Here is a 13804-nt window from a genome sequence, read left to right as displayed (position 1 = left end):
TTGATTGGAGTTGGGTCTTAACGTTGAAATGGAGATTTCTGGAAGAGCTTTTTGCCGGTTGATATTATGTGGAGCGGGAGGTGTCTTGTGGACAAGTGTCCTGAACTCAGCTCTCCCACCTCAGAGGCAAGGCCTGACACCCAGCTGGAGCACCGAGACCCTGTCAGCCACACAGCTCAGAAGAAAAGGGAGAAAAAAGAAAGAAAAGAATAAAATTAAATAATTTTTAAAATAAATAATAAAACTATTAAAAATAAAAAAAGAAACAAAACCAAAAAACAAATCCACCAATTATAACCAGTGCTAAAAACTATACAAAAAAAAATAACAGAAAATGACAAAAAACACAGAGATAGGACACAGAACAAATGGTAAACACAAAGCTATACAGACAAAAACACACAAAGGAGCATACACATACACACTCACAAAAAGAGAAGAAGGAAGAAAATATAATATCGTTGTTCCCAAATTCCACTGCCTCAATTTTGGGTTGATTCATAATCTGTTCTGGTATTCCACAGATGCATGGTACATCAATTTGATTGTGGAGATTTAACCTGCTGCTCCTGAAGCTGCTGGGGGAGATTTCTCTTTCTCTTCTTTGTTCACACAGCTCCTGGGGTTCAGCTTTGGTTTTGGCCCCACATCTGTGTGTAGGTCTCATGAGGGTGTCTGTCCCTCACTCAGCCAGGACGGGGCTGGCAGCAGCTGATTAGGGGGCTCTGGCTCACTCAGACCGGAGGAAGGGAGGGGATGGAATGCAGGGCAAGCCTTTGGTGGCAGAGGCCAGCGTGACCTAGCAACTGGCTGAGGTGTGCCGTTTGTTCTGCAGGGGAAATTGTTCCTTTATCACCGGACCCTGGCAGAGGCGGGCTGCACAGGCTCCCAGGACGGGAGGTGTGGATAGTGACCTGTGCTTGCACACAGGCTTCTTGGTGGCTGAAGCAGCAGTCTTAGGATTTCCTGCCCATCTCTGGTGTCTGTGCTGATAGCCGTGGTTGGCGCCCACCTCTGGATCTTGTTTAGGCAGTGCTCTGAATCCCCTCTCTTGCACCCCAAAACAATTTTCTCTTGCCTCTTAGGTCCAAACTTTTTCCCAGACTCTCTCCAGGCTAGCTGTGGCGCAGCAGCCCCCTTCAGGCTGTGTTCATGCAGCCAACCCCAGTCCTCTCACTGAGATCTGACCTCCGAAGCCTGAGCCTCAGCTCCCAGCCCCCATCCGTCCCGGCCGGCAGATGAGCAGATAAGCTTCTTGGGCTGGTGGGTGCTGGTTGTCGGCACCAATCCTCTGTGCGGGAATCTCTCCACTTTGCCCTCTGCACCCCTGTTGCTGAGCTCTCCTCCGTGGTTCTGAAGCTTCCCCCTCCCCCATTCCCACTCCCATCTACACCAGTGAAATGGCTTCCTAGTGTGTGGAAACGTTTCCTCCTTCACAGCTCCCTTCCAGTCGCTCAGGTCCCATCCCTATTCTTTTTCTGTTTTCTTTTGCCCTACCCAGGTACGTGGGAGTCTCTTACCTTTTGGGAAGTCTGAGGTCTTCTGCCTGCGTTCAGTAGTGTTCTGTAGGAGTTGTTCCACATGTAGATGTGTTTCTGATGTATTTGTGGGGAGGAAGGTAATCTCCACGGCTTACTCTTCCGCCATCTTGAAGGTTTCTATCAAACTCTTTAACCCATTTGTGACTCAGCTTTACAATAGAGATTACAGGTTTTATCTATGAGATTTTATTCATACTTCTACAAATATTTTAATGTAGATATTGCCATAGGAGAGCATATATTGTATTGATTGCAATATAAATGTCAGAATCAAAGACTATATTTAGGCTTTCAAAAACCACAGGACTAATTTTACCTGATGTACTTAATCAACTTAAAAATTTAGAAGTAGTTCTATTGCCTTTTCTTTTTTTGTATTTCTCAAAAAATGTGAATTGATTGAGACTTTTTTAGATATACCTAGAGACAACTGAATATCATAAATTTAAAAATTATTTAATGTCATACTATTTATCTTTCATTACTCTACATTAGCACCTGTCATATTGCTTAAGATAGGGAGGACTTCAATAGATATCTGCTTCTCTAATAAGTGAATTAATAAAGTATATAGTCACATTCATAGAAATTAATTTAGACTTACTCATCATCATCTCATAATTCTTATATGGGCCGAACAAAAAATGAGTGACAAGGAAAATTTGTATTTTAATTATTTGAAAGTCAGTGAGATTTTCTAGAGGAATATATCACCACATCTGTGTATCACCATTATTATTTGTATCAATTCCTCTTTCACTGTGAGGAAACTGGGCTGAAAATTACTAATATTAAGAGTTTTTCTTGTTAAATATAAATCTTGAGCAAATTATCAGGAAATATTTTGTTTCTGCTTGTTTTTCATCAAGGTAATTATTTTATACATGATAAACGATTTAACATTTAGTAAAGCCTCTAGTGCATCAATAGCATGAAAATATCATGTGTAAGTTTTACATATTTTATAGCAAATAAGAGTAACTTTTCATTATTCATAAATTTACCTAAATAATTAAATTTTCAAATTTACTTCAGTAAATTAGTATATAGATTTCTCATGTGTATGACGACACAAAAGAAACAGAAAACAGTGACATTTATCATAGGTGTGTTTAATTTAGGTGACTATGATTATATGTATTAGAGAGAGAGAGAGAGAGAGAGAGAGAGGAAGATCTAAACAGAGTGTAGAGGAGAGAGATATTTAAATAGGGTGGACAAGTTGACATGTAAATTACGCAATGAGCTTATGCTAGTGAGTAGGCATGAGAAGGAAGACAGAAAACTGCTTTCTATTGGTTAAATTCAACTGCAGCAAGACCTGTAATGGTTTGAGCATCTCACAATGCAGTGTATAATGTAGAGTGTTCACATGTATGATACAGATTTTTCATATCACTTGCTTACTAATTTTACCTCTAACCATTTTAAGAAACTTCAATGCCAGAAGATATACTGACTGTAGAACCTAATTATGGTTGACTTATGTAGAAAGATTTTGCTTATACTAATTCACTTTCCATACTTAATTTCAAGCTTACTTTCCACCTTTACACTTGTATTTATAACTCTAAGCTACCTTCTAAGGCAAGTGCATATTTCTAAATTTTAAAAATCTCTTATTTATTAAAAAAACCAGAATAATACAGTATTATATTCTCTATATCCTTGAAGAAAACATTCTATTGTTATACTGAAATGAAAAAAGAGAGAGCTATTTTAAGTAGTGTCTTGATTACTAATTAATAAATTACCATAGTGGTCCCCAAAATTCTTTTCACCACTCTGACAAACTTGAGAAATATTTCACAGTTCCCATTACGCAAGTAATTTTCAAATGGGAATTAAGCACTCTGAAATGAATATTAGAAAAGTGAAAGGACAGAGAACTATAACTAGGGAGAAGACTTCTGAAGTGATTCTTACACATTTTTGGGGAGTTCTCTTAAGAATTATTGACATGAAAAGATTGGCATATGTGCTGCATAATTGATTCACATGCACACACACACATTTAAGAAAGAAGAATGACAGTAAGGAGGAAAGGGGACAAAATACAATGAAAGGCAAAAACACACAAATCAAATATTGAATAGTTTATAGCTTTGTCTAGTGGTAACTTATTTGTATCATCTGACCCATCTCTCTCAGATACTTTATGAAAATGTCTAAAGTGAAGGAATTTATGATAGATTCTTAATTGGAGGCCAGAGGCCCAAGGAAGTAACAGTGGCTGTGTGGCCCTTGCTGCTTTGCACTTTTCCCTAATATTTGAACTACCCAGCCACTCACATTCTATTTTAAATATCTTATCATACAATTGCAAAAAATACATGAAATATTTATTCCTGTTAAGTTATTAACAGCAAAACAAGTTAAAAACTCTCCAGGCTTCAAGGCAGATGATATACCCATGGACACCAAACAATAAGCATAAAATAGAAGACTTCATGCATATGATCATGACATTTCATCTTGTCTCTTTAGCATTCAAAATCTTACAAATATTTGATGTCACTTTGGCTTAGGATTTATTAAGATTGCTGTCTATTTACCCACAAAAGAATTTGCCAGAATATTAAAATCAACAATGCCATGGATTTTAAACTAACTGCAAGAGATAAAGTCCAAGAAGACCTTAACATTTCTGTCAGCTTGACTAAATCTCAGGCAGGCTTCTTGCTGCTGTTAGGTTCCTGACCTTTTCTCATAGCAGCTCTTACAGATTCCAAATGGCCTAACCACAAAGGTCCCTCTTCTTCCATTTCTTAAACTATTTACTTGAGAAAACTTGTCTTTCTTTGTGCCTTGAAGTGTATGTAAATTCTTTCAAAAAGTTTCTTGCTGGTTTTACAATCCAGGGATGTCTTTTTCAAGGACCCAGGAGCCATCACTTTGAAATGTAAATATCGATCAAGATAGTGTTCCCCTGTGCCATTTTCTCTGGGAGGGTAAGGAGCCAAACTCTTATGACAGCCTTGCTTTTATTAGTAAAACTTCCTCCTGTCATGAGATATCTGGATAAGGCCAATTAGCAAACATAGATAGCCTTACAATTCCCTCCACCCCAGCTCTTAAAAACTCCTGCCCTTTTTTCTGTGGAGTTGAGTTCAGAACACACTCTGGTCTCCCTCTAATTGCAATAACCTTGAATAAGTTCTTCCTTACCTGTTTACTTTTTCCAGTGAAACCTTTTCTTTGATAGTTATTATCAAGGTTTATAGAATACTTTGATATATTAAAAGCCCAAAAGAAATTAAGTCTTGCTGTCCCCTGAATTCTAATGAAGAACATAATTTATCTGAAACCCATCAATGTTACGAATATTCATATATTTATATATATTTTGTATTAATAAAATATTGATTTAAAAATAAATCTTCAGTGAATCTTCAAATTTTAAACAATTTCATTGAATACAAGTATCTGTATAAAAACTGGTAATAGGAGCTGAGATTTAATAATTTGTCATGCAATATAAATTCTGCCTGTTTTCACACATTGCCAAATGGTATCCTTGTATCTCCCTGTAAAGGAGATACTATTATCATTCCAACAGAAAACTGAGGTTTAGACTAGTTAAGAAAATTGACAGAGGTCACACACTTTGTGAATTTTGAGCCTGAACAAACTTGAAGCCTGAAGTTTTCTATGATTTTGTTTATTTGTAGGGGTAATTATGGTATTTTACAATCATTTTTGGTTATTTCTATAATGATTACATCGGAACATATTCATCTCAGAAATGCCATCTCATTAACTGTACACACATTTGTTTATACTAGGAATGATGTTTTCCACGTATATTCATTCTGCAAATATCTGAAATTGCACATTTAAGGCTCAACTTTGTTTTAATTATTTCTAATTAAAATTATCTTAAAAATACTTTTAAAAATGATACAATGCTACTTTCCATTTATTCTAGTCATATTTCAATATTATTTGTTAATGATGTGTGATATAAAGTGGTTTATCCCTACATTAAATGAGTCCAAATTGCTGTTGATGTTTTGCTGTGCAGATTGATAACATATTCAATTTTTCTTCATTTCAGGTTTTATAAGCACTATCAAATAAACATGTTCCAGCTATGAGTCTACCATTCACAATAAGTAGGTTAAGACTGAAAAAGCTAAATAACTATTTTGTGCAAAAGGTAACCCTAATTAATATAATATTAAGTGAATGCCTGTGGTTTAAAACCATCTATGTATTTTCTTTGGCATATATATATACACATATATATATATGTGTATATATATATAAACCCTAACCTAATTATATACAATACATATAGGCTTGAGGCAAATGAAATTGAGTTTCAATCCTCTCTAATACATAGTTTCATGTGCCACAGATTTTCACAGATACCAAAGAATCTTCCACCTAATGGAAGTAAAAATAATAATAAACTTTCTATACAATGAGGTTATTTAAGATTAATTTACAATACAATACTATTCTCTATTTGATTTATCTTTACTTACTTTATTCTGCATCATTTTTTTGAATTTGTATAAAAATCAAATATATCTTGTATAGCCAGGCCTCTTTCAATTGCAACTAATGGAAATTCACTTCTAAGAAGCCAAAACAACAGAAAGCAATTATATTTCTTAATTAAACAAAAAAGAAAAACAAAACATGATTTCAGAAGTGGCTAGCCCAAAGTTTTTAATGAAATCAGTGACTTTTTATTCTCTTATCTCTGTTTTCCTCTGATGGTTTTATGATCTCAAGTCAGCTGGATTCATGGCTGGCTATTTCCTAGGTTTATATTCTTAGAGTTCTGTGATCAAAGAGGAAAAGGAACGACTTCATCCTCAAAACAATTTGAAAATTCCTAAGAAAGGACACAGACATACTTGGATCATGTCGTATGCCTACAGCTTGAACCAACATCACTGCTGAGGAGGGGATGCATGTTTATCTCTGTAACAGGGATAGAATAGGATGAATGAATGGCTGGTGTGCAAGTCTAAGGGACTGGTTAGTGAAAAACAGTATACAAGTGTTTCATACTCTAGTAACAGAAATAAGTGACAGAGATATATAGCAAAGAACTGAAATTGAAGTTTCCTCTGAAAAAGTATGATGTGCTTAATTTTTATGTTCTTTATCAAGAATTAACATTTCATATACAGCATTGTTAATTGCAAATGAAACAACTTCTCCACATAGTAATATAAATGACATAGGCTAGCTTCATTAGATTAATAAGCCAATGACTCCAATTTTCTAATTATGCACAATGCACCATTTCTTTCAAACTAAGACATCTTTTAATTAGATAAATATGTCATCTATAGGTCACTGACAGCTAAGATGATCACTGATGATTCAGTTTAGTCCAAGGTAACTTAATACTCCCATGGGATTTCCAGAAAAATTTCATCTTTGAATCAAAAAGTTCTTTTCTAGTAAAGGATAATAGAGAAGTAAAATAAATTTCCAAATCCTTAACCTTTTCATACAGAGTAATCTAACCCAAGAGATAAATGCAACATTTCCCAGAAACACATATGAAGATGTCCTTTCAGTGGTGCAAACTAATTGTTTGAAAGAAAGCATATGATTGAAAAAGAAAGATTTTATTTAAAAATAAAATATTTTTTATTGTCAATATTTAATAAAATGTCGTTCTTCTTAAGAAATATAAAATGTACTCAAAAGAAAAATATTTGGGCCACCAAATAGTCATGGAAAACAATCCTTTCCATTTTCTATGTTCATCTAGAAGAATATTAAAATTGATGCTCTGGGTTTGCTAAATATATTCTTTTAAAAAGTAATAAAATAATAGTACTTCAATTAAATGATTGCAAGTGGTATAAATATTATTGCAAACACATAACAAATTGTCTATTTAAAACAAGTATCATGTAAAGATTACAATTAGAAATACAACAAAAATTTTTCATTTTCCCCCCAGTCTTCAAGCCTGTTGTCCAAATAGCATAATGCCAAATAATAAACCAAATAGCATAAGGCCAAATAATGAATATGATTATTAATATCATAGAATATTTTCATATCTATAGCTCTTATACAGAATATTATCAAAATGTTTTATATTCTTACTTATGGTGTCTTATCAGATTTGGCATGTAAACTAATCTTTATAAAGTTACTTATTCCACAAATGATATTGCAACAAAACACATTTATAAAGATAAAAACTTTAGATATGAGATTTGGCATAATATTTTCTGTTCGTTGCAAAAGGATAATTTCATTTTTTCTCAGTGTTTTAATATCCTAAAAGAACAAAACCTTATGTTATTTGTGGACTTAAAGTTTAAAAATCAGAATAGGGATACAATACATATATGTACATTATATTAATTTTTAATAAACCTCCTTTATAAAAATATTTTGGAATTATTATTCCATTTCCTTATGATATGATTTAACTAAAATTTGTTTTTCTGCTAATCTTTTCATTCAAAAGTCCAGATTTATTACCTTTTTTCTGTACTTATAATGCATAAACTTGAACAAAATATTCCTATAAGAAAATATTGCTATATGTTAGCCGAGTAGATTCTTCAGGGATTTCTGGATTCTAGCACACATTTCCATAGATTCTTATCAAGCATCTCTGTCTATATAAAACAGATTTAGATCATATGCTCTCAGAAATAACTGAAATATGAGAATAATATTTTTTTTTCCCCGGTACGCAGGCCTCTCACAGTTGTGGCCTCTCCCGTTGTGGAGCAACAGGCTCCGGACGCGCAGGCTCAGCGGCCATGGCTCACGGGCACAGCCGCTCCGCGTCATGTGGGATCTTCCCGGACCGGGGCACGAACCCGTGTCCCCTGCGTCGGCAGGCGGACTCTCAACCACTGCGCCACCAGGGAAGCCCAAAAGTACCGTTTTCTAGGATACAAATAATAACAAATTCAAACAATGTGTGAATAGAGAATACATACTAAAAACCTATCATGAAAGTATGATGGTCAAGAACTCTCGCGGTAAAACGTCAGACAAAAACCAAAACAAATGATCATGACTTCTAGTAGTTCTGGGGCTGAACAACCTACTCATACAAACAAAAGCACAGGTATTAAAAACTATTACATGAAAGGAAACTATCATGAGTCATTTATTTAAATGTTGAGTGGACCATCACATTAAAATAACTGGAGTCTTTCAACACCCCATGACATACAGAAATAGCAAGTCAGACATATGGATCTGACAGGATATGATACAACCCCTACAAACTCTCACTACAGAAGAATGGACACACGGTGTAATGAACCAACTAGCCAAATGAATACAAACAGCCAGTAAACCTCACCAGTAAATCAAATGAATACAAAATAAAACAAAATGTGGTTATTCTCCTATCAGATTAAGCCAAGATTCTGTAAGAAAAGTCTTCAAAATGTCTATACTTTTTCCACGTTCTGCAGTAGGCCACGGCCAGAAACCAGATACACCAGGTGGTAGAGGTTCAGGACCATAACATTCTTTACCAGCAGAGTGTTTCATTCCATTACTTACAGGTTGCTTTGTGGCCAAGCCTATGTTTGATAAAGCATGAAAAGAAGGAATCAAGATGCACCAAAGGCCTGCAGAGAAACTGTCACATGTGTACACTTTGAAAGGAATCAAACAGGCACTTGACAATGATGCCAAGGCCATAAAAAAAAAGAGGATCGTTTTGTACAAAGGTTTTACATAAGCCAGCATTTTTAAAAAATATAAGTTCTCTAGAGTAACAAGTTATTTTAACTAAAAGTATTGAGATGTGCAGAAATGCAAAAATAAATTTTTAAAATAATCCCAAAGTAAGATACATTTTATGTATTATGCAGAAACACTCAAGTTTACTGAATCTTAGAACACCTTTGGCATTTCTGAATCTCAAGGACACACAAACACAGATACACCCATGACTTCTGCCAAACAGAATCTTCAGAATTAGACCAAAATTTCAATTTAAGATGAATTTTTCTATGTAAAAACAATAAAAGTTATAAGGCTGCAAGTTGCTGGGTGGTAGGTGAGTCAATGTTACTCTCCTATAAGCCTGTCAACCTTCACTGCTCCTTTGATTTCATATAGAAAATACACAAAAAAACAAATGAAACCCACGGGATAAAAGAGTGAAATGTGGAGACTTATCCTATATTTCAGTAGTAAAGAGGCAAGTATCTTTATATGAAATATTTGGTTGCAAAAACCAGACCTACGTGTTAATATTTTATTTAGAACAAGCCACATACTAAAATTCACATTTAAATATTTAATTTGAATTTACTGAAAAGAAACATCATAGGTTAAAAGGGTTATATTTATCCTTCAAAGTTACTATATTTTGTGTTATTTTATTTATTTATGTTAATAGATCTTTACTGGAGTATAATCGCTTCACAATTCTGTGTTAGTTTCTGTTACACAACAAAGCGAATCAGCCATACGCATACACATGTCCCCATATCCCCTCCCTCTTGAGCCTCCCTCCCACCCTCCCTATCCCACCCCTCTAGGTCATCGCAAAGCACCGAGCTGATCTCCCTGTGCTATGCTGTTGCTTTCTACTATATTTTAGCAGCATTAGGATGCAGGGTAAAATGGAGTGTATGTGGTAATACAGGACAAATATTTCATAGAGTGTAGCTTATTGACAATCACCACACGATACTGTGTGATTTACATGCCTCTTAAAAATATATAGGAGCTCAGTTCATTTTGTGCTATTTTATTGTGTTTTTTAACTTAATTACCATCAAAAAAAAAGTTTGTATGCATGTGGTTTGTATGTGTATACCCTTCCTTTACTTTCAGAAACGAATGCAAATACATTTGTATTAAAATTTTTTTTAATTACACTTTTCTTGTTAGGAGATAAAGAAAGTTTCTAATAAAAGTTCCCATCTTTTTTTTAGGCATACATAATTACAATATAAATGTGACACCATTCACACCATTATTTCACCCCTATACTCACCTGGATCTAGGTATATAGCCAGATACTGATTTGGCTTACCTCTATGTCTCCAAATAACTGAGGCAAATACAAAAAAAAAAAGCCCAAGAAATAAAATTACTCTTAAAATAGCTCAATGAGTTTGTATATTTCAGTTACATTTCCACTTTGTTTAATCATGCTAAATAAAAAAAAAGTTTAACTGTTTTCTTCTCATTCCATGATGCCCTATTATATACCGCCAGGTACTAATTTTACAGAATTCCTAATATACATGCTTTATTTATATATATTTCCATTTCTAATATCATAGCAAAGGTCAACTTAGCTATTTTAAGAATACTTTACACGTGATATAAATTTTTAATAATATCTAATTAGTGTGATACCACAAATCTTAACTTCTTTGTATGTACTATTTCATTATTAAAATATCACTCTCTTGAAATAACAATTGGCAGACGATCATAAGCTTTTTTTTGACTTCATAAACACTCTTAACAACTTCTATTTAATACGCTATTGTCCAAGCAAGTTGATTAATAGAGCATCAAAAACATTGGGCTTTCCTGGTGGTGCAGCGGTTGAGAGTCCGCCTGCCGATGCAGGGGACACGGGTTCATGCCCCGGTTCGGGAAGATCCCACATGCCGCGGAGCGGCTGGGCCCGTGAGCCATGGCTGCTGAGCCTGCGAGTCCGGAGCCTGTGCTCCGCAACGGGAGAGACCACAACAGTGAGAGGCCCACGTACCGCAAGAAACAAAAACAAAAACAAAAATACATCTGTAAGTAGAAAAAAAAAAGCTGTATTTATGAAGATGTTTACAATAGTTTATTTTAGGTTATTTCCAGTTTTTCACCAATTTAAAAAATTGACCAACTCAATTAAAACCTTGTGAATACAATGTTAAAAAGTACAACTATGAATCACAGAATTTAAATTTAGTATGAAAAGAGAAGAATGGCAAATTATATTGAAGCTACGTGGAATTATGTTTATGGAAAGCAGGAAGAGAAAATAAAAATGTAAATATTGCTTGACAGGATAATGGGATTAGAGGTGGTCTTTTAAATTTTTCATTCTTATGCTAATACAATACCTTTATAAAACCCCCAAATCTTCAAACAACACATTTTTTAAAAATTGTGGTAAACTACACAAAACAGAAAATTTATCATTTTAACCATTTTAAAGTGGACTGTTCAGTGATATTAAGTCAACAAATTTTTAAAACTTTCAGAGGGAACCTGAATAAAAGATGTGTTGTCCATTGGTGATTTTAATGTATCTGGTATATAACTAAAGTCACCACAAAACTCTTTCTGGGAAATAGGCAGATCATAAACATAAAAAATTTATTTTGCTTTATATTAAACCTTATTGTTCTGCTGTTTCAAAATTCAAAGTTATTCACAAGAAAGAGTCAGTTTCATATTAGATTTGGTTTCACAAATGCTGCTCCTGCTGTTCATTCTTATCACCAACAAAAAAGGACAATTTGTGACTAACCATAATATGTTCCAGAAAATGAAAAGTTAAGGTCTCTTAGAAACAATACAAACGCTATCAGTAGAAGTGAATTCTAGGAAATTTATATATTCAGGAGAATGTGATACTTACACCACTGATTGTTAAAGGGTTTTAAAAGCTTTCTATTACAATTACATTTCATAACAAAATAATAGGCTTAGTTGTAAAATCCTGGGTTAACTACCATTTGGAAAATTAAATATACATTACAGTAAACATTTAGAAAATGGTTTTCTAAAATGTTCAATCTAGGTAAATAAATTTGTCTGTAGAAGTCTTTTATAAGGATCATACATATTTCAAGTTTTTTGAATCATTCAGAGAAACAAGATATTACCTGATTCAAAAATTTAGGTAAGCATTTCTAAGAAAGAAGCAGGAAACAATGGGAAGGTTGGAACTGAGAAGAAATTTTGTTTCTTGTAGCACAAAAGGTAATTCTGCATTTAAAAAAAATCATTCCTCAAAAGCACCACTACTAAAATTATCATCAAAGTGCACCCCAAATTTCAATTGCAAAGTGTCAGAAGTAATTATCAACCAGGAAATATTTTCAAAATAATGAAGCTTTTATGAGATCCAAACAATAATGTTGGTTAATATTAACATCTCTTTAAATTCATTTATTATATCTATATTCTATAAATTCTCATAAGTCTCAAAATAATCATAGGCTTCCTAATATGCATGTAGTTAATATTGGCTGCTTTAATTTTAGCACACCAGAAAACATAAGGGGTATAAGTTCAGAAAGAGTTACCAACTCTAATAGTAGCTTTTCCTTTTCGATCACTTCCCCAAATTAGAGTTCTCTTTTTCTGTCTAGGAGCTTTGGATGGTTCCTTCACGATGGAGAAATTATCCACTGGTACTGAGACAGAAATGATAAATATGCCAATTAAGTTTCAGGTAATTTAGGGGGGTTTGATCTTCATTGGAAATTAAGATACTTTAAGTTAATAAAAGGTTTTCAATCTGCATTTCTGGGAACCTAAATTAAAGCATCACACAGCATTTTCAAAAACAGAAAAGCCATTTCATTTGACTAAAAACTTAGTTTTAAGATGGCAGAAAGTACCTTGATAATTTTCTTTTAAGAAAGAAAGAAAAACAAGCCATTAAAGAGAAATTCTTCCGAGAGAACTGAAACATGTGATATACCTCTGACTTGGCACTCCTTCCATCTGGAGAACTTTTTGGATAACTGCTTTCATCACACAATGATCTAAAGTAAAATAAATTGAAATTAGAGTAATTAGTTCCCAATGAGTGGCTATTTCCATTTAAAACCAAAAGCCAACTAATTATTGCTTTCCCATAAATTTAAATATGAAATCTACATTATGTAACGATACACTTATCTCCCCCTTTGTGTATTCTAGTTTCTTCCTCAGAAACCTAAGATGCCATCTTGCAGACTGCCTCCAGTGGCTACTATTTTGGCAGCAGCAAAGGTCAACTTTAAACATTTTGCATCTAAAGGGGCTTTGGATAGAAAGTACAGTCTGAGCACTGTCCAGACACTTAGATACCTAAAGGGCATCTAAGATAACAAACCAAAGTCCTGATATTCCCTCAAAAGCTGCTCCTCCCATCAGCTCCCCTTTTCTAAGTGATACCACCCAGTTGCACACATAATCATCAACGACTTGTCTCCTTGTTACTATTCCCTTCATACCCCACATCTAATCTATCGGCAAGCCTTGTTAGCTACACCCTCAAAACACAACCTGAATTCAACCACTTTTCACTTGCTCCAAACTTCCAGCCTAAGCTAAGCCATAAACAT

The sequence above is a fragment of the Neophocaena asiaeorientalis genome, unplaced genomic scaffold, assembly GCF_003031525.2.
Source record: "Neophocaena asiaeorientalis asiaeorientalis breed wild unplaced genomic scaffold, Neophocaena_asiaeorientalis_V1.1 scaffold732, whole genome shotgun sequence".
Classification (NCBI taxonomy): domain Eukaryota; kingdom Metazoa; phylum Chordata; class Mammalia; order Artiodactyla; family Phocoenidae; genus Neophocaena; species Neophocaena asiaeorientalis.
This window is presented reverse-complemented; position numbering follows the sequence as displayed.